Source organism: Peromyscus eremicus, chromosome 1, assembly GCF_949786415.1.
Source record: "Peromyscus eremicus chromosome 1, PerEre_H2_v1, whole genome shotgun sequence".
NCBI lineage: Eukaryota > Metazoa > Chordata > Mammalia > Rodentia > Cricetidae > Peromyscus > Peromyscus eremicus.
This window is the reverse complement of record NC_081416.1, coordinates 135,333,355-135,354,840: the sequence shown is the minus strand read 5'-3', so window position 1 is coordinate 135,354,840 and position 21,486 is coordinate 135,333,355. Positions and strand designations below refer to the sequence as shown.

At 44.0% G+C, this 21,486-nt stretch overlaps 1 pseudogene; it reads left to right on the top strand.

The window, feature by feature from the left end:
* Positions 1-5,462: 5,462 nt before the first annotated feature.
* On the top strand, positions 5,463-8,030 carry LOC131902782 (zinc finger protein 629-like; annotated as a pseudogene).
* The last annotated feature ends 13,456 nt before the right edge of the window (positions 8,031-21,486 follow it).

The following is a 21,486-nucleotide window of genomic DNA, read 5'->3' as shown; positions in this document are numbered from 1 at the left end:
GATGCAGTCCACATTCAAGGACCCAAATTTCAATTAAATGTTATCTCTTTTCTTCTTGACCCTAATATTTCTATTTTTTGTCTGAAAATCTGTATGGGCTTGGGTGGGGATGGAAATGGAGGGATTATGTTGAGGGAGGTTGGAGGGAGTGAGTACAGGGAGAATAAACCGGAATAATGAGGCATGTCTGAAATGAGCCAGAAACCTAGTGCAATGGAAACTCCCAAAAGTTTATGAGAGTAACACTAACTTAGACTCCTAGCAATGGCAGATATGGAGCCTAAGCTTGTTATCTATTGTAACCAGGCAAGGTTCCAGTGGAGGAACTGGGACACCAATCCAGGCACAAAACCTTTGACCTACAATTTGTCCTGTCTACAGAATATGCTGGGGTGAGTGTTGCACAGAAACTGTGAGAGTGTCCAACCAATGACGGGTCCAGCTTGAGTCCCATATTATGAGAAGGAGCTCCCCCTGACACTGCCTGGAGGTCAGGACCCAGAGGATGGATAGCCCAGAGACCTGGAATAGAACAAAACAAGAATGACAAAAAGAAAAAAAAGTCAGTAAAATGATTCCTCATGATATTCTGTTATTGTTACCATCCGAGAGGCTTCATCTTGCAACTAATGGAAACAGATGCAGAGACCCACAATCAAACATTAGGTAGAGCTTGGGGAGAAGTGGAAGGAAGGATTGTAGGAGGCAGAGAGATCAAGGACATCACAAGAAAACCCACAGAATGCACTCACCTGGGTTCATAGTTGTTCAAAAGACTGAACTGACAACTACGGAGCATGCATGGGCTGACCTAAGCCCTCTGCATATATATTACAGTTTACACGTCTTGTGGGTCTCCTCACAGTATTTGAACTTGATATACCATGGTTGGTTGACATCCATGGGAGGCCTGTCCTTTCCCGTATTGTTGATATCATGTCAGTTTTATACATGAAATACATTTAAAACCTACTGTACCCTTGTCAAGTAGTCATCCTTTGCTTTTATTTTCTTATTGACATAAGGTCTTCCTATGTAGCCCAGGCTGGGGCTGCCCTGACACCCACGGGACTCCTCTCATTTGCACCGCTCAGGACTACGATGATAGCCACACATCACTGTGCCTGGCTCCGTTCCTATTACCACAGTTAATACTCCTTTGCTGACTGAACATGTTCAAGTGTAAAATTATCACTGTGACACAAAGATGTCAGGTAACTAGTGGAGGACTGGAAACCATAAGGCTCAACTAGACATTTAGTCCCTGTCCCCAGCTGCCCCTCCAGTACCCTTGAAACAGTACTTGGGCAGCACAGCAGTAGTGTGCAAGAAGTTGCTTTGAGACTCTTGTTTCTTTTTAACTGTGGACATGTTGAATGTGTAGGGGTGGGGTCAGCAGCCCTGCCCCTCGGAAACAAAGACCTGGGACCAGTTGCTTTTTCTGCACAGCCCCACAGTCCAGTCCCTAGTGTCTGGAGCTGTCTGTCAAGATGTTCACATTTTCTCTCTCCTTCAACCTCCAACTTAGACTTTGTCAGTCTGTAACCTGGCAACACGGTTCTTCCCACAGCCTGCTTAAGAGCATCTGCAAGGTACTCTTCACACTAGTGGAAGAGTAGTAGTCATCAATATCTTTCAGCTTCAAACTTTTTGACCAAAATAGTGATCTGCCTGCATGATATTGTGGGACAATAGTAATGCAATTATTATGACAGTATGTAGTTACATTCTGGTTGGATTTAAAAAACAATCATGTGTTGGATCTAATACCTGATACTTTTTTTTATTTTAAACATACTTCTTTATTGATTCTTTCTTTGGAAATTTTACAACAAATACTCCAATCCCACTCACCTCCTATTTCCTCCATATCTGCCCCTCATTCCTGCAGTGTGCCCCAAAATTTAACTCAAAACAACAGAGAACCAAACAACAAATAAAAAACCACCTTGCTCCTATATCTTTCTAACAACTCTTCTTTCATCCTAGTGGCATTGGGAACTGTGGTGTGTCACATAGTATATCCCTTTGTCCAATCAGTCAAACCCAAAAAATGTTTATTGCAGTGGGTAATTGGTATAACTCAAGGCTTCTGGTTTGTGGTCCACCATCATCACTGTGCCCTCATCAAAACTGCTCTCAGATACCCTGTTGTTGCCCTGGGTCATGGAGAACCTGTTGTTATTGTTCTGCAGGACCAGACTCTTGGAGTACTCCAGCAGGTCACAGATGGGTAGCTGTTAGGGTGCACCAACCCAAGGTCCAGTCTGGGTGGTAGCTAAGCTGGTAGGTCTGCACTGCGTCAAACCATCCCTCAGTCAAGGGGCAGAGTCAGTTCTCCTATGCCCATTCCATCTGGGACAGCACTCCCACGCCTGTGGTGAGGGGCCAACTCTCCTCAGTGCTGAGTTCAGCTCTCCCATGGAGTTCAGGGGAAGATATCTCTTGCTGCAGTGTCCAGGGAGAAGACCTGATGCTGTTAAGTGTATAAGAACCTGAGACTAGAGAGATCATGGGCATAAGGGAAAACCTAGTACTATTATTCTGTTAAAGGAACATAGCAATACAATGGCCTCTAATGCTATACTGCTATACACAATGATCAGTGCTTTACTTAACCCTTGTCAGAGAAGCTACTTCCTGCAATATATGGGACCTAACATAAACACACACAACTGGATAATGTGAGAGATTTTGGAGACCTCAGTCTTTAATGGGATGTCTTCCACAAAGCCCTACCCTCCAGGCTCTATGTGGAAGATGAGGAGGAGTGAGTATAAGAGCTAGATGTGATGGATGACTCCAAGAAAACTGTTTCTTCCAGAAACAGTAAACATGATACACTTACGAACTCACAGAGAGTAGTCGTGTTCAATCCAGATTGTTTCCAAGCACTGAGAGGGGTAAGTTAACATGGGCTCCCATTTCTAATTAAGAAGCTATCTGCAATTGATACCTGCTGGCAAAGGCAAAATAATCTTTCTCTAGGGGACTCTCAATCACGGTCCTGGTGCAGTGTGAAAAACTAAACTCATGTGTCTTGTTTTCTTGTAAGTCAGCCACCAGTTCTCTTACAGTGCATCTCTCTGAGGTAGGTGCATTTGTATAGCAAAGTTTCTGCTATTGATAAAGTACTATTGTTTCAGTGCCTTATCTATACACAGGCTTTACTTAGGAACTTATGTGCTGCTGTTATGGTGCATGCAACCTCAGAGTGCAGGGAAACTGTCAACTCTGTTGTAGTTGGCACGTAGTTTATTCACTGTAGAAATCCACTGGTCTTTGCAAATGTGCCCCTGTTGGGCGTTTTTGTCACTTCCGTGTGTGTTCTCCAAGATGACACTCACTCTGTTTGCTGCTTTAGTGTCTCGGTGCAGTGATACAATAATCTCATGTGCTCTTGTTTCTCATAGATCAATCACCACTTCTGTTCCAGTACATCTCTGTGAGGTGTATTAATGTAACAAATTCCTGCAGCCATCTAAACACTACTATTTTCAGTGTATTCCTAAAATCTAGCTTTACCTAGCAACGTACATGCTGCTGGTCTGGTACAAGCAACTGCAGTGTTGGAGTAATCAAACCATCCACTTCATTGTAAAGAGGACATAGTTTTCTCTGCTGTAGAATTAGGATGGTTTTTATAAATATGCCACTGGGAGGTGTTTTAGTTTCTTGTGTATTTGTTTTCCAAAGCTATGATTGTGTACTGCAAAAGTTACACCTTCTTGTAAATCAATCAAGACTTTTCTTACAGCACTTCTCTGTGAATTGCATATGGATAACCAATTTCTTGCTATTGTAAAAGCATTGAATTTGTCACTCTGTCCTTAGCAAGCCTATCTTTCCTAGGAAATTATATGCTTCCATTCTGATGCAAACAACTACAGAGTTATAGCAGTAAACCAGTCTGTGTTGTTGTCAAGGAGATTTCAATTTTGCTGCTGTAATAGTATATTGATTTGGCAAATACACTGTGATATTTCTTCTCGGTTGTTAACTTGACAACATCTGTAATTAGTTTTAGTCCAAAAATGGAGGGCACACCTGGGAAGGATCATTTGCCTAACCTGAAATAGGTAGACCCACTTCTAAACCAGATCTTTGAGGCAGGAAGACACACCTCTCATCTTGGCCACACCTTCTGCTGGAAGTCTGTATATGGACGCAGAAGGAGGAAGCCTCTGCTCATTGCCTGCTGGCTCTAGCTGCTTTGCTAGTGCTCCTTCACTTGCATTAGAACTGACTTCTTCAGGAATCCTGCATCTCCTGAAGACCAGCTGAGACGTCCAGCTTGTGGACTGAGCAACTACAGGAGTTTTGGACATTCTGTTTACAGGCAGCCATTGTTAGATTAGTTGGCCACAGCCTGTAAGACATTCTAGTAAATCCTCCTTCTGGACATATAGGGAAATTCATTTCTTGTTCTGTTACTCTACAGCAGAGAACCCTAACTCTGACACATTGTGTTGTGACCTAGTCACTTGTTCCTGTGAGTGCAAATATGGTAATGTCTACTGCTTCCATTACATATATTTTTGTTGAGGTCTTATTTTCCACTCTTGTGCCAGCATCCATGTGAGATGCTACAGTCACAATCTCATGTGCTTTGCTTTCTTATAAAACAATCAGCAGGATTGTGGTGGAACAAGACTTTAATCCCAGCACTTGGGAATCAGAGACAGGTGGATCTCTGTGAGTTCAAGGCCAGCCTGGTCTACAGAGTGAGTTCCAGGACAGGCTCTAAAGGTACACAGAAAACCTGTCTCCTAAAACCAAAAATAAATAAAAATATAAAAAATAAAGCAATCAGCATTTCTCCTACAGTGCTTCTGTGTGAGGTGCTTTAGTGCAACAAAACAATCAGTTTTGTAAAAGCACTAGAGTATTCACTGTGTTCTTAACAAACGTCATTTACTTAGGAACCTACAAGCTGATGTTGTGATTCAAGCCTCTTTAGTTTGTAAGCCGGTAGCATGTCCAGGAGTATCTGGCCAACATAACAAACTCAACGGTAGCTTTGTAGTTTGTTTGTTTCATTTTGCTTCGTTTGGGCATATTGGCTTTGGATTATTGCCTTTTTTCCTTGAGTATTTTCTCCATTTTTATGGGTTCATGTGTGTGTTTCTTGTTTCCTATTTCTGTTTGCTTGCTACTTTTTAAAGAGAGGAAGAAAGAAAATAAAGTTGAGTAAGAAGGGAAGTGGAGAAAATCTGGGAGGAATTGGGAGAGGAGAAATTATGATCCAAATATATTACATGAAAATATTTCACAACTGGTCCCCGGGTCCTCAGCCTCGAATCACCCCTTGATAAGGATCCTAGAGTTCAGGACATCCAGCAGGTCCCCTAGGCAGGGCACTTAAGGGGTTAATTCCCCTGGGGCTGGACTCTTGTTTGTCTTCCTGCTTTTCCCAGACCTCACAACCAGTCCCTGGAACCTTGGAAGTCAGGAGCTCTGGGATGGAGCCTGAGATGGTGTTGTGGGGCCCAGATGTGCAGGGTCCTAAAGAGAGCCAGAGCAATGCTCACAGAGGTAATGAAAGTGGGATTGAAGAGGAGAGACCTCAGCAGGAAAGTTCTGGGGAGGAGATCACCTTGGGAGATGCAGCTCAGAGTCCGGAATCCATAGACCCACCAGAGATGCCCCTGGAGAGCCCCTCCCAGTATGCCACAGCACCTCAGGATTTCCCAGCCCCATTGGGTTCTTCCAACCCCTTAGACCACCAGACCTCTATAGACCCACCAAACTCTGACATAGGCCCTTCCCCATCTAAGTGGACAAAGACCTGTGAGACCAGTTGGCAGTGGGGAGCCCTCATCACCTGGAACAGCACCCCAGTAGTCACTACCAGTGAACCCAGCCTGTGGGAGATGGTGCAGGGCCGCCCTTCTGGGGCTGAGAAGCCATACGTTTGCCATGAGTGTGGCAAGAGCTTTAGTCAGTGGTCCAAACTGCTAAGGTACCAGTGACTCCACACAGGTGAGCCGCCCAACACAAGCCCAGAGTGTGGAAAGAGCTTCACTGAGAGCTCGCAACTGGTGCAACACCATTCCACACACGAGTAAGAAGCCCTACAAGTGCCCCGGCTGTGGCACGTGCTTCAGCTGAAGCTTCAATATAGTACAGAACCAGTGTATGCACAGGGGCGAGAAGCCCTACAAGCGCATGGAGTGTGAGAAAGTCTCCTGACAAAGCACCAACCTCATCAAGCGCCAGCGGTCCCACCCTGGTGAGAAGCCCTACAAGTGTGGTGAGCGCCGGCTTGCTTTCTACCACAGCTGAGACCTCATCCAGCACCAGGCCACATACACAGGCGAAAATCCCTACAAATGCCCCAAGTGCGGCAAGCGCTTTGTTCAGAACCACAACTTGCTCAAGCACCAGAAGATCCACGTGGTGGAGAAGCCATATCGCTGCACCTAGTGCGGCAAGAGCTTCATCTGGAGCTCAGAGCTGACACAAGGACCAGTGCACTCACACTGGGGAGAAGCTCTATGAGTGACTGGAGCGGGCAAGAGCTTTGGCCACAGCTCCATGCTCATCAAGCACCAGTAGACACACCTGCCGAGGAGCCCTTCAAATGCCCCATCTCTGGCAATACCTTTACGCTGAGTGCCACGCTGCTGCGCCATCAGTGCACACACACAGGTGAGCAGCCTTACAAGTGCCCTGAGTGCAGCAAGAGCTTCAGAGTCAACTCAGACCTCATCAACCACCAGAGCATCCACCATAAGGAGCGGCCTTATATCTGCGCCACTGCAGCAAAAGCTTCATCATGAGCTCCATGCTCATCTGCCACCAGCAGATCCACACCGGCGAGAAGCCTTAGGAATGCTCTGACTGTGGTAAGAACTTCTTGCACCTCATCCATTACTGCTGCACACACAAGAGTCAGAAACCAGACAAGTGTCCCAACTGTGGCAAGAGCTTCAGCCAGAGCTCCAACCTCATCATGCACGTCCGCACACATATGGTCAAGAACCTCTTTGTGTGCTGGGACTGATGCAAGGCCTTCGGGGAGGCTCAGGAGCTGGAGCAGCATCGCGTGATCCATGAGAGAGGCAAGACACCTGCCTGGAGAGCTCAGAGTGACAGCTTGCTAGGGCTTGAGATCTTTCCCTGCTGACCCTGCCATCAGGAGCCAAACCTCACAAGTGTCTGGTCTGTGGAAAAGGCTTCAATGATGAGGGCATCTTCATGCAGCACCAGCGGGTTCATATTGAAGAAAACCCCTACAAAAATGCAGACAGTCTCATAGCACACTCCGCTCCCAAGCCTCTGCAGTTTTGCTCCCCCAGGTTCCCCTTTGGAGACAATTCACACCCAGGTGCTTTAGAGGGTAGAGCTGACCCCCTAGGAGAGTCCTTGAAACTGCCAGAGGGTCCAGAGGGCTCCAAGTGCTATGTATTTTCCCACTAGGGAGAAAACTTCCTCAACAGGTCCTTGCTCCTTCACCCTCAGCTCATCCAAGGCAGTGAAAGCTCTTTCTCTTTCCCAAGTGTAGGATTGGCCTTGGGGAAGAGGCAGAGCCCAGTCCCGTCCTAAGTGGAAAGCCCTTTAGATGGTTGGAATGCAAAAGAAGCTTTGGCCTGAGCTCTGAGCTGCTGCAGCACCAGAAAGTCCATGTGGGTGGGAAGCCCCAGAAGAGCTCAGAGCTGGGGAAGAGTTCCTTAGTGCTGTTGGAGAATCTCAGGAGCCCCTTGGGGGCCAGACCCTACAGCTGTTCTAATTGTGGGACCTCCTTCCTGGATCGACTAGCTTTTACCTGCCACCAGGAAACCCACACTCAAGAAAGGGCGCCCACTCCTGAGGACCCCCCCTCAGTGTCAGCCACCTTGTCCACACAAACCAGGAAGATGAGGGAGAGGCCTCTAATACCTCTGCCAAAGAGCAGTAGCCACAGGGAAGAAGACAGTCCTAAAACTCTTAGAGGAAAAGCCTTATTTGTGCCCTGAATGTGGAGATGCCTCACAGAAGTTGTAATGCTCCTCCTGCACAGGATCTGTGACCCATATGTCTCCTTGTGAAGTAAGTTTGGAGACCAGGATCTTCTCTTCTGAGAAATTGTGGGGAAAGGAGGCCAACCCCATCAGATCATAGAGAAGTGGAGGGTCAGGAAATCTGGGAAGAAATAGTGCATTTGCATCAGTAATGAGAAGCCTATGAGATTGTGGGAGGGAACCACTTAGGAGCCATAGAGAATAATTGCTGTGTTAGAAGCCCTTTATATAAGTAGGGAACAAAACCCTTTAAGTCTGTAGCAGAAAATTCCTATAAACCATACTGGGTAAAAGACCTATTAATTGTAGGAAGAGGTTCTAACGGGTGTCTAGACAAACCCATAAAACTGTATCAGGATCCTTGGGATCCAGGAGGTATAGGGAATATAGTCAGCACTGACTTTGAGGTGCCCTGGATGATGGAGGAAACACCTGAGTTGTTCCTAGTATTCTATCCTGGCAGCCTTAGACAGAGGAAAGTGTTAAGCAGGTAAGTCCTGCAGGAACGCAGTTGAGCTAGAAGAAGAGAAATGGGGAGGTAATGACTATGTACTTCCAGACCCACAGGTGAGATAAGACTTGCATTGTACTGGGGGTTCTTTGGTGAACTGTATCTACTAGGGGAAAGAAGACTGTGGGGTTTCCTTATCAGTAAGAGCCCCCCAAAATGACAAGCCATATTAAAAGTTGGAGTCTGGGGTGCATAACAAACCTTGAGTGTAAGAATATTAAGAAAATGTTGGGGCCGGGCGGTGGTGGCGCACGCCTTTAATCCCAGCACTCGGGAGGCAGAGCCAGGCGGATTTCTGTGAGTTCGAGGCCAGCCTGGGCTACCAAGTGAGTTCCAGGAAAGGCGCAAAGCTACACAGAGAAACCCTGTCTCGAAAAACCAAAAAAAAAAAAAAACAAAAAAGAAAATGTTGAGACACCACCTCAGCTATTAGCAGAAAGTTATGTTTGTTTGAATGGAAGCAAAGCATAGTGGAGAAACTGCAGATGGAATCTAGCCAGTTCCTCCTCCTCCCGGGAGCTTGTTAAACTTCAGGTGCAAGCAGATCCCAGGTCAGGCCTTCAGGATTCTCCTCAGACAGGCAGGATCAGCCTTTCCCCAGCCCAGCTGGAAATGTCTACTCTGAGAGGCCTCTGAGGTTTAAAGGAGCTTCTGCCACATTCTCAGGACCCACAGGTTTTACCTGAAAACTAACTGCCACAAGGCTTACTGCAGTGGCGTCATGTTTCCTTGAATTCTGTCCTCAGTGAAGAGACACTCACTGCTAGTCAACCTCCAAAGAACAAATTCTTTCAGAGACTCAAGGCTTGTATGTGCTTGTCCTCCCTAGACTTCTCCAAGTGCATGAGAGCCACTTGTGGTGGCCAGGGATGGCAAGATGACACAATAGACAGCTTTGATTTACCAGCAACATGATCTAAACCTCAGCGTTTTGTGTGAACTCTGTAAGGCTGCCTGCAGGATGAGCCAGGCTGCACAGGCTGGATGTCCTCACATAGCACAGACTGGACCAGAGTTCATGAAGAGACAAATGGAAACTTGACCACTGTCTTCATCCCCAGTACTTGGATGCCCTTGAGATGGGGTGGCCAGATTTGATCCTGGCTCTGGGAAGGGACAGACTCCACCTCATCCTTTTGGCCTTTCTCTCCTTAGCCAGAAACCAGTGGAGGACATGAAAGGATGAGAAATGCTCCCCTACCACTCCCATCTCCTCCTCAGACACCACAGGCTAGACATTTCATTATTCCAGTCAAACCTGCTCACATGAGCTCTGTGACAGAGCAGAGGCAGTTGCCCTATAAAGTGATTGAAGAAAAACTTTGGTGAGAAACATCTGTAAGAAAGACCCTTAAGGATGGGAAGGACTCTCCCTCATATTTGGGTTGCAAAGGGAGTGTCCTTAGCCCAGTGCTGGCAGTAGTGACTTACTGTCCAGTGTGGGAGGACTAAGACACCAAGTGATATGATCCTTAGGAGTCCTGTGCCCAGAAGAGTGAACTGGATCCCCACAAAGCTGTGGAAGAGACCTCTAGTTCCATTACCTAAAAGTTTAAAAGGTAGAGTGTGGGAGCCTGTTCTCGGGTTCCTCGTGGCTTTACCCAGCAGGTCCACATAGAGGATGATTAGACCATGGGCCTGAGTGCAGGTGTCTGGGATGGTCTGCACTTGGCTGTGCTGGGGGAGGAGGTCTTTTGCTCCACCCCTTGGCATCTCTATAAAAACCCTGGGGCAGAGACAGTCGGGGCCCGTTGGAATAGGTTCCAGGCCCTCTCGAGGTTATCCTTTATTTTCTATCTGTTTATCTCTGCAAGATTCTCCACAATAAATCCTTCTATCTAATATTTCCTGCTGCTCGCACTCAAGAAAACTCTGGGGAACTGTAGGGGTGGTTGGGTAAATGCCCCACAGAATGGTGCCATGAATAGGGACTAAAGAAAAAAGAAAAAAGGGACTAAAAAAAGGGGGGACTTAAAAAAGGGACTAAAAAAGGGGGGACTAAAGACAAATGAACAGGGACTAAAGACAAAGTAATAGGGACTAAAGATAAAGGAAAATAATAGTTTTATTACAGAGTTTTTGGCGAAAGTGCTGAGTTCAGCCCTGCCAGTGGATAAGGCATGTTGGTGTTATGGAAAATATATATTTTATATATATTATTGAGAGGCAGGGGTTTTATCCTCAAGAGAAAAGGAAAGCGAACTGGAAGGATGTCCGATGCTGCAGCGAAATTCTCTTCTGTCAAAATTTTCTATCTTTTATCCCTTTCTCAATTGCTATCTGTGAAAAATAAGGCATAGGGTAGTAAAATAGTGTAGGAAAAACTTAGAAGTGTAAGATTGTGTAGGAAAAAATAAGTAAGGCAACTAGACAGAAAAACTCTTCAATTTTCTAACTTTGGGGGCTCTGAATGCAAACTGGGGGGAAAATCTTTCTTTGGGCTTTATGGGTAGTAAAAAGTCTCTTCTTTGAGCTTATGGGGAAAAAAAGTTTCCTATGGAAGCTTTCTGACCTGGGGACAGCTGAAACAATAAGTCCAAGCAGCAGGAGAAAGTGATTTCTCCATGAGGCAAAAATGGGGGTGTAAACAGCCAAAGTTTAAAGTTGGGAAGTTTTGGGAAAAGTTGGTCTTTCTCTTTTGGGGAAAAAATCTTTCTCTTAAACTATAAAGCTTTTCTTGGAAAACTTGGGGGGAAAATCTCTCTAAAAAGCCTTAATCTTTCTCAAAAGCTCTCTTAAACTTAAAAAACTAAAGCCTTTAACTTTCTCTCTCAGAAGGACAAATTAGAATCACCTGAAGATATTAGTATGAGGACCACCTGTGATTAGCTCAAAGGGAGAACAACAAACCTTTTAAGACGGCAAAACCTCTCCAAGTTCTTTCAAGCTTTAAAAATCCTCCCTGCAATGCAGGAGGCAGGGACAAGTTCCTAAAACCTCTTCTAAGCTCTGTCTCTTCCAGCAAGTAAAAGGCAGTGGGTCAGAGTACCCTGAGGGAAACGCTTGAGAGAGTGTGGGTAAAAAGCTACAGAGAACCCAAAAGGGCCGGAAACTTTACCTGAGAAAAGGAAAAAAGCCAAGCTTTTCAGTTAAAACTGAGCTGAGGCATCAAGGGTTTTGTTTGAGTGAACATTTCAAAAAATGTGCTTCTAATCGTCCTAATGCAAAGATCCCCTGAAGCAATGTAAACTGTTAGCATTGTATCCTCGCTTCTGACCAAAAACCCAGAGGCGACTGGCCAGCATCTCTGAGTTGGAATGCATTTCGGGGATACTAGGGTTCCTGCAGTTGCAAACTTCCTGGAGCACAGAGCTGAGGCAGGAAGGTGCAGGACCCAGGGGAAAACTGCTAATGAACAAGCAAAACTAAAGCCAGTGGCAACAGCACAGTTGTATGCTTTTCTACAAGTCCTGGGTTGATAGGTCCACAACTGCAAAAAGAAATCTGAGAAAAGCTTTCCTATCAGAGAAAGGACCTTTCTGGGAAAATAGTAAAGCTGAACTGTGTCTGAAGCAGTTGTGCTGCTGAGTCAGAACGCTGTCTGGGGAAAGAGCCCAGCCAGGGCAGAACTGAACTATCCAGGAGTAAAGCTTTCTTTTCTGTCAGAGAAAGCATCTCTTTGAGAAAAGCTTTGTTTCAACTGATTCCCTGAGATGAGAAAGTGTAGCCCTAAAGGGTGATTGGTGATTGCCTCTGGCATAAGCTCTGTCCTTGAGCACTCAGACAAGCAAATGCAACCCACTGGGGGACTGGGCCAGGTGAAGGCCTGATGAGGCAAAACACCTGTCCTAATGGGAGTTTAGAAATGGCAAAAAAATCCCTTGTTCGATTTTTCGTCTGTACGCAAACCACACAGACCCCGAAAACAGAAACGGACTAAAGCCCCTACCTTCAGAAGCAGGGAAAGATGCCACTGTAGTGTCGGAAACTGTTTCTGAGTTAGCAGGATAAACTGAGACCAAACTGGATACTGTCTGGGAGAAAGACTCTGAAGAAACAGAAGGGACGATTCCTCCCAGAAAATGCATGACCTGTGAAAAGCTGCTAGAATTTGAGGAAGATTCGGGGGGAGAAAAAAAGCCCCTACTTCCAAAGGCAGCTAGCAGAGGTACAGAGCCACAAACAGATACCTGAAGCTCTGCATCTGGGGGGGGGGGGGAGGAACAAGCAAAATGAGATAGATCAGTGGGAGAAAATCTCTCTGAAAGAGCTAAATGATCTTGTTTTTCACGGACTGGCTAAGACAAACACAAGCCCAGAGGAAAGTTGCTATCAGAAATGCCAGCCTCAATGCCAGCTAACGAGGCAGGTGCAGTTCTGATTTGGGGGCCAGTGTCAAATGAAGGAGAGACATCCGTTAAAGCCAGCTGAGGAGAGTCCAGAAACCTCCCAATGTCCCATAATTGAAAATGTAAAATGCTTGTTCAAATCTCCCGTTGCAAAAGCAAAAAACTTTGTTCAAACCTCCCGGGCAAGAATTTGTAAGCAAGTCTAGTAAAAGAGAACCAGTTGACTCTCAGATCCGAAAAGAACTATGGGAAATGACTGATATGGGAAATGATATAAGGGATTGATATTATTATGGACTGATATAAGGGAAATGCATTCTGGGAAAGGTAGTTTTTCCGCTAAAGTTGGCGACATTGCCCTGAAACACTTGTTAGCTCGAAAATACGTTCATGGTAAACTTAAAATACAGCTTTTAAAAGAATAAGGAGGAAAATTGTCTAAGAGTTTAAGTGTCAGTTCCAATTAAAAATTGAAAGGATACGGAACTAGGTGCTTCACGGTTTGGGGCTGTGTTGGTAAAATGCCTTATTTACCCTAATAGCTGTGCAAAGTTTTTATGGTAGTTGGATGACAAGAGCAAACAAGCCACTTTAAAATCCTTAAAAAAGCAAGAGAGAGCAGTTTATACACTGAACGATGTCTTAGATATAAAGAAACTTATGTGAAATTAAAAATTATTTACCTCTTGAACAAACAGCCTGCAATGAGTGATTCCTTTGCAAATTAATTAAGGGGATAAGAAACAGGCATTCAAAAAGAAATGACTGCTTTATAGATGGGAAACACACTTCAGAAAATCTAGCTGTATTACAAAAGAGTTGCTTCACCTGAAAGTTCCTTATAAAAAATCAATGCCAAATATTACAGCTGCTAATAACATCAGGAGTTAAAGCTAATGAAGTGAAAATACTAAATACAGTTTGGAGCTGTGCCCTTTAGAAAAATACTTTATATCACCTAATAGCTGTGCAGTATTTTGAGAAGTGCTTTACAGCAGCTAAATATGGTAATTTCACCCTCAGCGTGAAGTGAAGTTTTTCAGTAGAACAAACCAAAAGTACTGCTGTAATAGAAACGTTTGTCTGAATTGAAGCACTTAGGGGAACTATTATGAATTTGGGTGAAAAAACAGCCTCTAGTTAAAAACTGTCTACCACTGACAGTGCATCTCTGCCGGTCCAGAACAGCTGAGAGAACTGGCAACTTTGGAGTGTGGCTTCATCCTGGGAAAGTTACAGTCCCCTAGCAACAACTATCACAATTCTATAACAACAACACTCACTAAATCCCAGTGTTTTATAACAAAGATAACTATAAACTCTAAACTTTAGAAATGATGTATGTACTTCCTGTCTAGTTAAGAGAATTTAATAGTGATGATAATTAAGAGTATGAAATAGAAAAAGATGAAAATAAGATATGTGAGTTTGTAGAAATTATTCTGTCTTGTTAGATCTGTGTTAAAGAAATCTTTAGATGTTTGCTAAATTAGATATATGCTAATGGTAGCCCTATATAAGTTTGTAAAATAGATCTATAGAGTTCCTTTAAGCTTAGAAGAAGTATCTAATGTAGTCTTAAGACATGTAGTAATAAGCTTGTAATAAAGATACCAGTTGTAAATGTAAGTTTAAATAAGTACATAAGAAGTAATAAAAAATATATTTGCTAAAGTAGTTCTATAGTTTCCTTAAGGAGTATAAATAAGTAGATGTTAATGTTATATGAGTTTGTAAAAACATGTAAATGTTGAATGTGAGTCTAAATGCTTTGCAAGGCAAAAGGTTATATGTGAGTTTGTAAAAAAAAGTGTATATGTTAAGTGTGAGTCTATTCTTAATGTATATGGTGAAAGAACCTGAGACACACAGAAGGTAGTGTCCCAGTAGACTGCCAAGTTGGCAGTCTGAATGGTTTCAAAAGCTCCAGAGGCCGCTAAGAAGCTAAGAATGGCAGATGCCAGAACCAGCAAAACAAGGCATCCGCAGCTGAGATCCGTGGAAAATCAACGCAACACAGAAAAACCTGAGCTAACATCAAAAACGGTGCGGTTTAGAATACTACTGTACCTAAAAAGGTCTCTGGCTTGAGAGTAAAAGTTCAGAGACGCTTGTTTGAACAAAAATTGTTAACTGCAAAAAGTTTTGGTTGAAAAACGTCTCTTCATATTTGAAAGTGAAAGCCTGATACCAAAAATTACCTTTTTGAACTTAAAATGAGAAAACTACAAAAATTTTTGTTATGGATTTATTAATATTTGGAAGGCTGATACCAGAATTTATCATTTGAACTTTAAGACTTAAGAAATGAAATAAACAATAGAGATTTCATTGCAATGGGACAATTTTGAGTTTATTCATAGTAATGACCTAGGAACTGTTTGCTGGAATTGGGTTAAAAATGGAACTGTTTAAATGAAGAAATTTATTTCTACCTGGAATCAAGATGCAGTTTTGTGTATGTATATATGCTTTATTAACTGGTTATTCATGAATTGTTTTATGGAACTGTTTATGTAAAAATGGAATTACTTATGGAACTGGTTTTGTGTTACAAATGGAACTGTTTAAACAGAAGTTTGGGTTTTTTCTAATTCGGTTTGAGATTTTGTTTAAAGAATTATAAAAGGAGGAGTTAGGAGTTAATTAAGGTTTAATGTATGTTTGCAGAAATTATGTTTAATCTATTGGTATTAATGCACCCTGGTTTTGTGGAGTTAAGGAAATATTTAAGTTTGATGTGAATAATCGAAGTTTTTCCTATGTTCTGTTAGCAAGAAAATTCAAATGATTGAGTTAAAGTTGTAAGACAGAGAAAATTGTTAACTATATATAGCACCATATATGCTAATTCAAATGGTTCTGTTAAGAGTTTGCTTTGTGTTGTAAGACTGAGAATTGTGACTATGTATAGCAATATTTATGTTAACCTGTTAATGTGATGAAGCTAAGGGATTCTTTAAGTTTGTAGTCACCTTAAGAGTTTTTGGTTTAGAAAGGGCTTGAGGCAGCTAAGACTGCTGTAGTCACCTTGGACCTAATTCAAAAGAGAAATGCCATCTATATCATCCTCTACTCCCATATTGGGAGGTGTAACAGCTATGGAGATTGCTGGAAGCCATTAATAGTTATTTTTTATATATTAAGAAAGGGGGACCTGTGGGAGCCCGTTGTCGGGTTCCTCGTGGCTTTACCCAGCAGATCCACATAGAGGATGATTAGACCACAGGCCTGAGTGCAGGTGTCTGGGATGGTCTGCACTTGGCTGTGCTGGGGGAGGAGGTCTTTTGCTCCACCCTTGGCATCTCTATAAAAACCCTGGGGCAGAGACAGTCGGGGCCCGTTGGAATAGGTTCCAGGCCCTCTCGAGGTTATCCTTTATTTTCTATCTGTTTATCTCTGCAAGATTCTCCGCAATAAATCCTTCTATCTAATATTTCCTGCTGCTCGCACTCAAGAAAACTCTGGGGAACTGTGGGGGTGGTTGGGTAGATGTCCCACAGTAGAGACACATCATCCTTTATCAATCATGTCCCCAAGTAGATGACTCTCAAAATTTAAAGGACCAAAATCAAGAATAGTGGGAAGAAATGCCCATCTTCCTGGGGAGAGGGAAAAGGCAGGCCTTATACAATTACAGAGAGAGCCTTGCTAGACTCCCAAGTACTAGGTAGGGGGAGCACCATGGAGACAGGGAGGAGCCTGTCTGTATATTGAAAGAAATGTTGGTAAACAGGATATCCCTTTGAAATGGAGTAGATAATCTCTTAAGTATGAGCTGATTCATCCCCTTCTAAAGTGGTAGCAGAAACTGGAGAGATATCCTTTGTAAAACTAGGAGCAGATTCCCTCAGACACAGGTCTGAAAGTCTGTCATCAGAAGACTGCTGTGGGGAGGCAGTCAGTATAACATGGCTGGCTGTAAACTATTGAGGACTAAGATGTAGCATATGTAGCAGGATGCTCACATGTCCTGGAGACAAGTGAGGGCTATAGTCTTGACTTCAGTTCTAAATGGACCATGTGGATTGGTGGTGGACCTGTTTTCCTAGTAGGAAAAGGGCAGAGCAGAGAGCTTGTGGTAAGACCTGTTCTCTTGACCACCTCCCTCTCAGACCTAGCTACACCACAGAGGGAATCTGTTGCAGGGCCCAGAGTCCTCCTAACTGGCTCAGGAAAAGGTCCACCAGAATTAAGTCTGGAAGGCATAATGGAGCCAGTTCCATACTCTATACTGGGCCAGAGCGCTCAGAAGTGCCCCTGGGGAAGAGGCCAGCAACCATGGGCAAAGGAGAGGGTGGAGCTGATCTGCCCCAAGGGGAAACTTAGAACTGCTATTGAACATGGAGGTCAAGTAGGAGCTCATAAAGGAACTGGGTATGAATCACGAGTCGGGGAGAGGACTTGGAACCTTCATGACCCCCCAGTCTGAAGTGAGTGGCTCCCAGAATCCTTCGTCTCCACAGAGGAAGCCCTGCTCTCTTGATGTCTCCCTATGGAGTGAAGGGAAGTCCCATTTCTGAGTGTTGTGTGTCAGTGACAGTGCTGTGTACCAGTGTCTCACTGAGTAGTTGAAGAGAATATAGGGGGTCAGAGTTTCCAAAAAAAAGAAAGAAAATATTTCAATAAGAAATTCACAATTACTGCAATTTAAAAAAAATGAAGAATAAAAAGGCAGCTAGAGAAAGATGGGTGAATAAGGAAGGAATTGGGGGTAAAACGCCAAATATGATTAAAGCATATTGTTAGAAAGTATATAATTGAGCCGGGTGGTGGTGGCACACGCCTTTAATCCCAGCACTCGGGAGGCAGAGCCAGGCAGATCTCTGTGAGTTTGAGGCCAGCCTGGGCTACCAAGTGAGTTCCAGGAGAGGTGCAAAGCTACACAGAGAAACCCTATCTCGAAAAACCAAAAAAAAAAAAAGTATATAATTGATGCTGGTTACCGTGCAGAAAGGTCATGACGCATGAGCCATGACAAAACCCACTATCCGAGTTTTATTAGGAGAAAGGGGGGTCAGAAGAACCAGGCCTGCAGAGAACAGAGAGAGGGAAAGAGAGATAGAGATAGTGGGGACAGGAGAGAACAGCAGGGAAGGGGGGGTCTGTATCTGGCTTTTTAAAGAATTCTCGTGAACACGCACAGGTTGGCTTACGGAGCTACGCCATGCATGTGCAGATTGTGTGACCACACCATGCGCATGTTATCACCAGTGCACACTGATGACATGAGACACAAGACCCCTTCCTTAGCTCCTGAATCGTGCATGTACGGTCAGTCATGCAGCTGGAGTGGCAGTAGAATCCTAACATTCCAGATTTTTTCCTTATTATAAAAAAGCAAGTGAACAGGAATAGCATCATTTTTCCCAGAAAAAACTGCTTCCAGCTGACTTGGTGGGCATTGGTTGACTCCTGAGGGTGGGTAGGGAAGGGGGCTTCTGAGGTAGACAGGCATCCTGGGATGGTGGGCTGTTATCTGCTGCCTCAGAACTGTTCATCTTTCTTGGCTTGGCATTCTGGCTACTTTTGTGTCTGACAGGATGCTGATGAGACAAAGAAAAGCTTAGAAGAAAGAATTATTATTATTATTATTATTATTATTATTATTATTATTATTATTATTTCCTTTGGGGGGATTCCCAGGGTGATAGAGGGGATCCCGAGGCCAGGAAAGTTTGGGTTTGGCACTTATCTAAGTAGATCCAACTTGGTGGATGGGTTTAAGCTGGTTTCTGGAGCTTCGGGAAATTTTTGAACATATTAAGAAGCAGCCATGAGAAAAATTAAAGTCTTGAGCTAGTGACCATTGTAGTGTTTAGTACTCTGCTGGTTAATGTTAATGGAGAGAGAGAGAGAGAGAGAGAGAGAGAGAGAGAGAGAGAGAGAGAGAGAGAGAGAGAGAAACAAGTTTTTAATAATTTTTACCTGAGATAAGCTTTATCAGAAACAAAGTATTTTAAGGCACCTGTTTTCTTTATTAGTTTAGCATCCAGGAGATAGGTGATCAATTGCTGAGAGCATTTAACACTAATAGATGGTTATGTTAGAGTCTATTTTTTTGCAGAGCCCAGTCCCTTTTTGGTCTGGAGGTGTAAATACCTTTTAACTGTTACTGTTCCTTTACCACCTGGGTATATATTTGATGATCCTTGGGCTCCAGCTCTATGGTGATCCTATAATAACTAGCTGAGTAGTTAATTAGAAGAGGGAACCAGGGAGAGCAAAGCTTGTGGTGTGAGACCCCATTCTTCTGGAATTGGGGACAAGGCAGTGGATCCTGATGTCCTCTAGAACTTCAGAGAGAGAGCAGGGCCCTGTCTGTGTCACTGCTGACCAGTCTGGAGTGAGGCACATGGAGGGAGAAAATGAAATGAAAGCTCCTACCTTAGCTGGAAAATCTTTTCCCATTAAGTATCCCTGAAAGTCTGGTGAGGTGAGTAAGGCTGCCCCCTACCCCAACAATAGGGAAATGAGAAGGAGAGGTGGGACCCCAAAACTCCCTCAGGACTGAGTAAGTGGCTCCAGTGTCCAGAAGGAAGGAGATGGGTTCAGATGTTATTATTACTACCCTGGGTTCCCTGTATGAGATGAGAGTGGCCAGGCTGGGAACCGGGCAGCTTCAGTCGTCACTGAATGCCAGGCCTAGGAAGTCAGCCAGAGGGTGGTCCAGATCTGATGTTCCCGTGCCTCTAGGTGCAACTGGGGCAGTCAGCTGACCAGAGGCCCTTCTGGCAGCATTTTGGGCAAGGCCCTATCAGTGCCCCCTGTGGCGCCAGCCCAAACCCAGTGGCCTTCTTTCCCGCACTTAAAACAGGGACCTGGCAGCTTTCGGGGAGCTGATCAGATAGCATGTGCCAGCATTTGGCAGTTTCTTTTTTTTTTTGGCATTTTCATTTCTCCCATGGTACACTTTAAATGTCACTGCTAACACTCCTGCCTGTGGGGTCAGGAGCCTTGCTCTACAGATGCTTAAGTTTTAGCCCTATTGTCAGGGAGCTCTGGGAAACAAGAGACAGATTTTATTCCATGTCTTGAATTTTTTTTTTTGATAGTTTGCTGGCTTGAGGACTGCTTTAGGAAGACCCACCAGGGGGCAGGCTACAAACTGATCTCTGGCTAGAGAGCCATCCAGATTATTATGATCACAATGTAGGTCCTGATGGTAAACTTACTTGCATGCATCCTAGCCTGCTTCCAGACCTGTCTGTGCTTAGCAGCCCGCCTGGTACTAGAGAACAGAGCAGAAAACAGATAAGATAAGGTTCTTTGGAGTCAGAGATTCCTTAGGTTCAGGAAAGCACATAGACAGGAGAAAGAGGATCAGAAAGGGAGGGTTTAGAGCTTAAGTAAAAGCTTGGGGATAAGGTAACTCTTTTCATTTGTCCATTCCCTGGCAGAAGTTAGATAATTCTGGTGAAATATTGGGGTTCAAGCAACTGTTATGCAGCCAAATTTACTGGTATCTGGGGATATTTAAGGCATTTGTCAGAGGAGGAATGGAACCAAGGGGAGAAAGCCTCCATGTCCCATGACTGCGGCTGAGAGAAAAAAGTAAAAAATTAAAATAACAAATGGGATCCCAGGCTCCTATCTCAAACGTTCTTGAGGATAGGCAGTCCATGGACTGGCATTAACAACACAAATTATCCAATCGTCATCACACAAAAAGGGCAATGTCTGGGAGTATGTACTGGAGGACTCCCTGAGAGTCCAGACAGCATTCAATACTTTGTCAAGAGAGAATGTAATGTGGCATGCAGCCAAAGACCCCCCGGGGGTCCAGCTCCAGGAATATATCTTAGGCTACAGTCATGGGAAATGGCAAGGGATCAGAAAGAGGAAACTCACCAATCTGGTTAGTGGGTGTGTTGTGCGGAGCGGTCCCAGTATCTGGGCAAATGGAAAAAAAGAGTTTTGTTGCCATAGCAAATCCATATATGTCTTCTGTTGATTACTTTTTTCAACACATGAAATTTTAGTGTAGGTTATGATACTTATCAACTGCAATTGCTATAATCTAGAAATTTACTAAAGGAGATAACATTCACTTATTCAGGTTTGGCTGGAAGGCAGCTATTTACCATGTATCAGAGTTCATATATGTAGTATGTCTAAAGATATGTGGCCATACATCGTAATTCATTTAGCATATTTGACTTCTAATAATTGTTAAGTGTCACACTTTCCAGTTCTCCTTCTGCCTAGAATATGGACAAGATGACCAGCAGGCTTTTTCCTTTGGGGGTTTGGAGAAATTCTAACCAAGCACAGGAATCCTGAAATCGGCCTGAACTCTGACCAGTGAACAACTGCAAGCCAATTTTCTATTGTTCTCTCAGTCTGTTTCCAACTTGCTGTGTAGTTCCTCTGTGGATCCCTTACTTCTGCAGTTCTTTTGTCTCACGGGGTTTATCTGGCTGCTGTAGAAAATGGGGCTGCTTTCTATAATATGGGGCTGATTGGAGTTACAACTTGGGAGAATTTTGTAAGCAGTTCAAAGTATAAGACTCTTCCCTTCCCAAGAATCTTCCCATGAGTCATCAAGAAGTAGTGTGACCATTTGCTGTTTCCTTGTTCATTTTGTTTTTCATTTAGTTTGGGAAAGGATCATCTGGTAGCTGCTATTAACCTTGAACATTTGACCCTCTGCCCAATGTGAGATTCCTGGCATGAGACATTA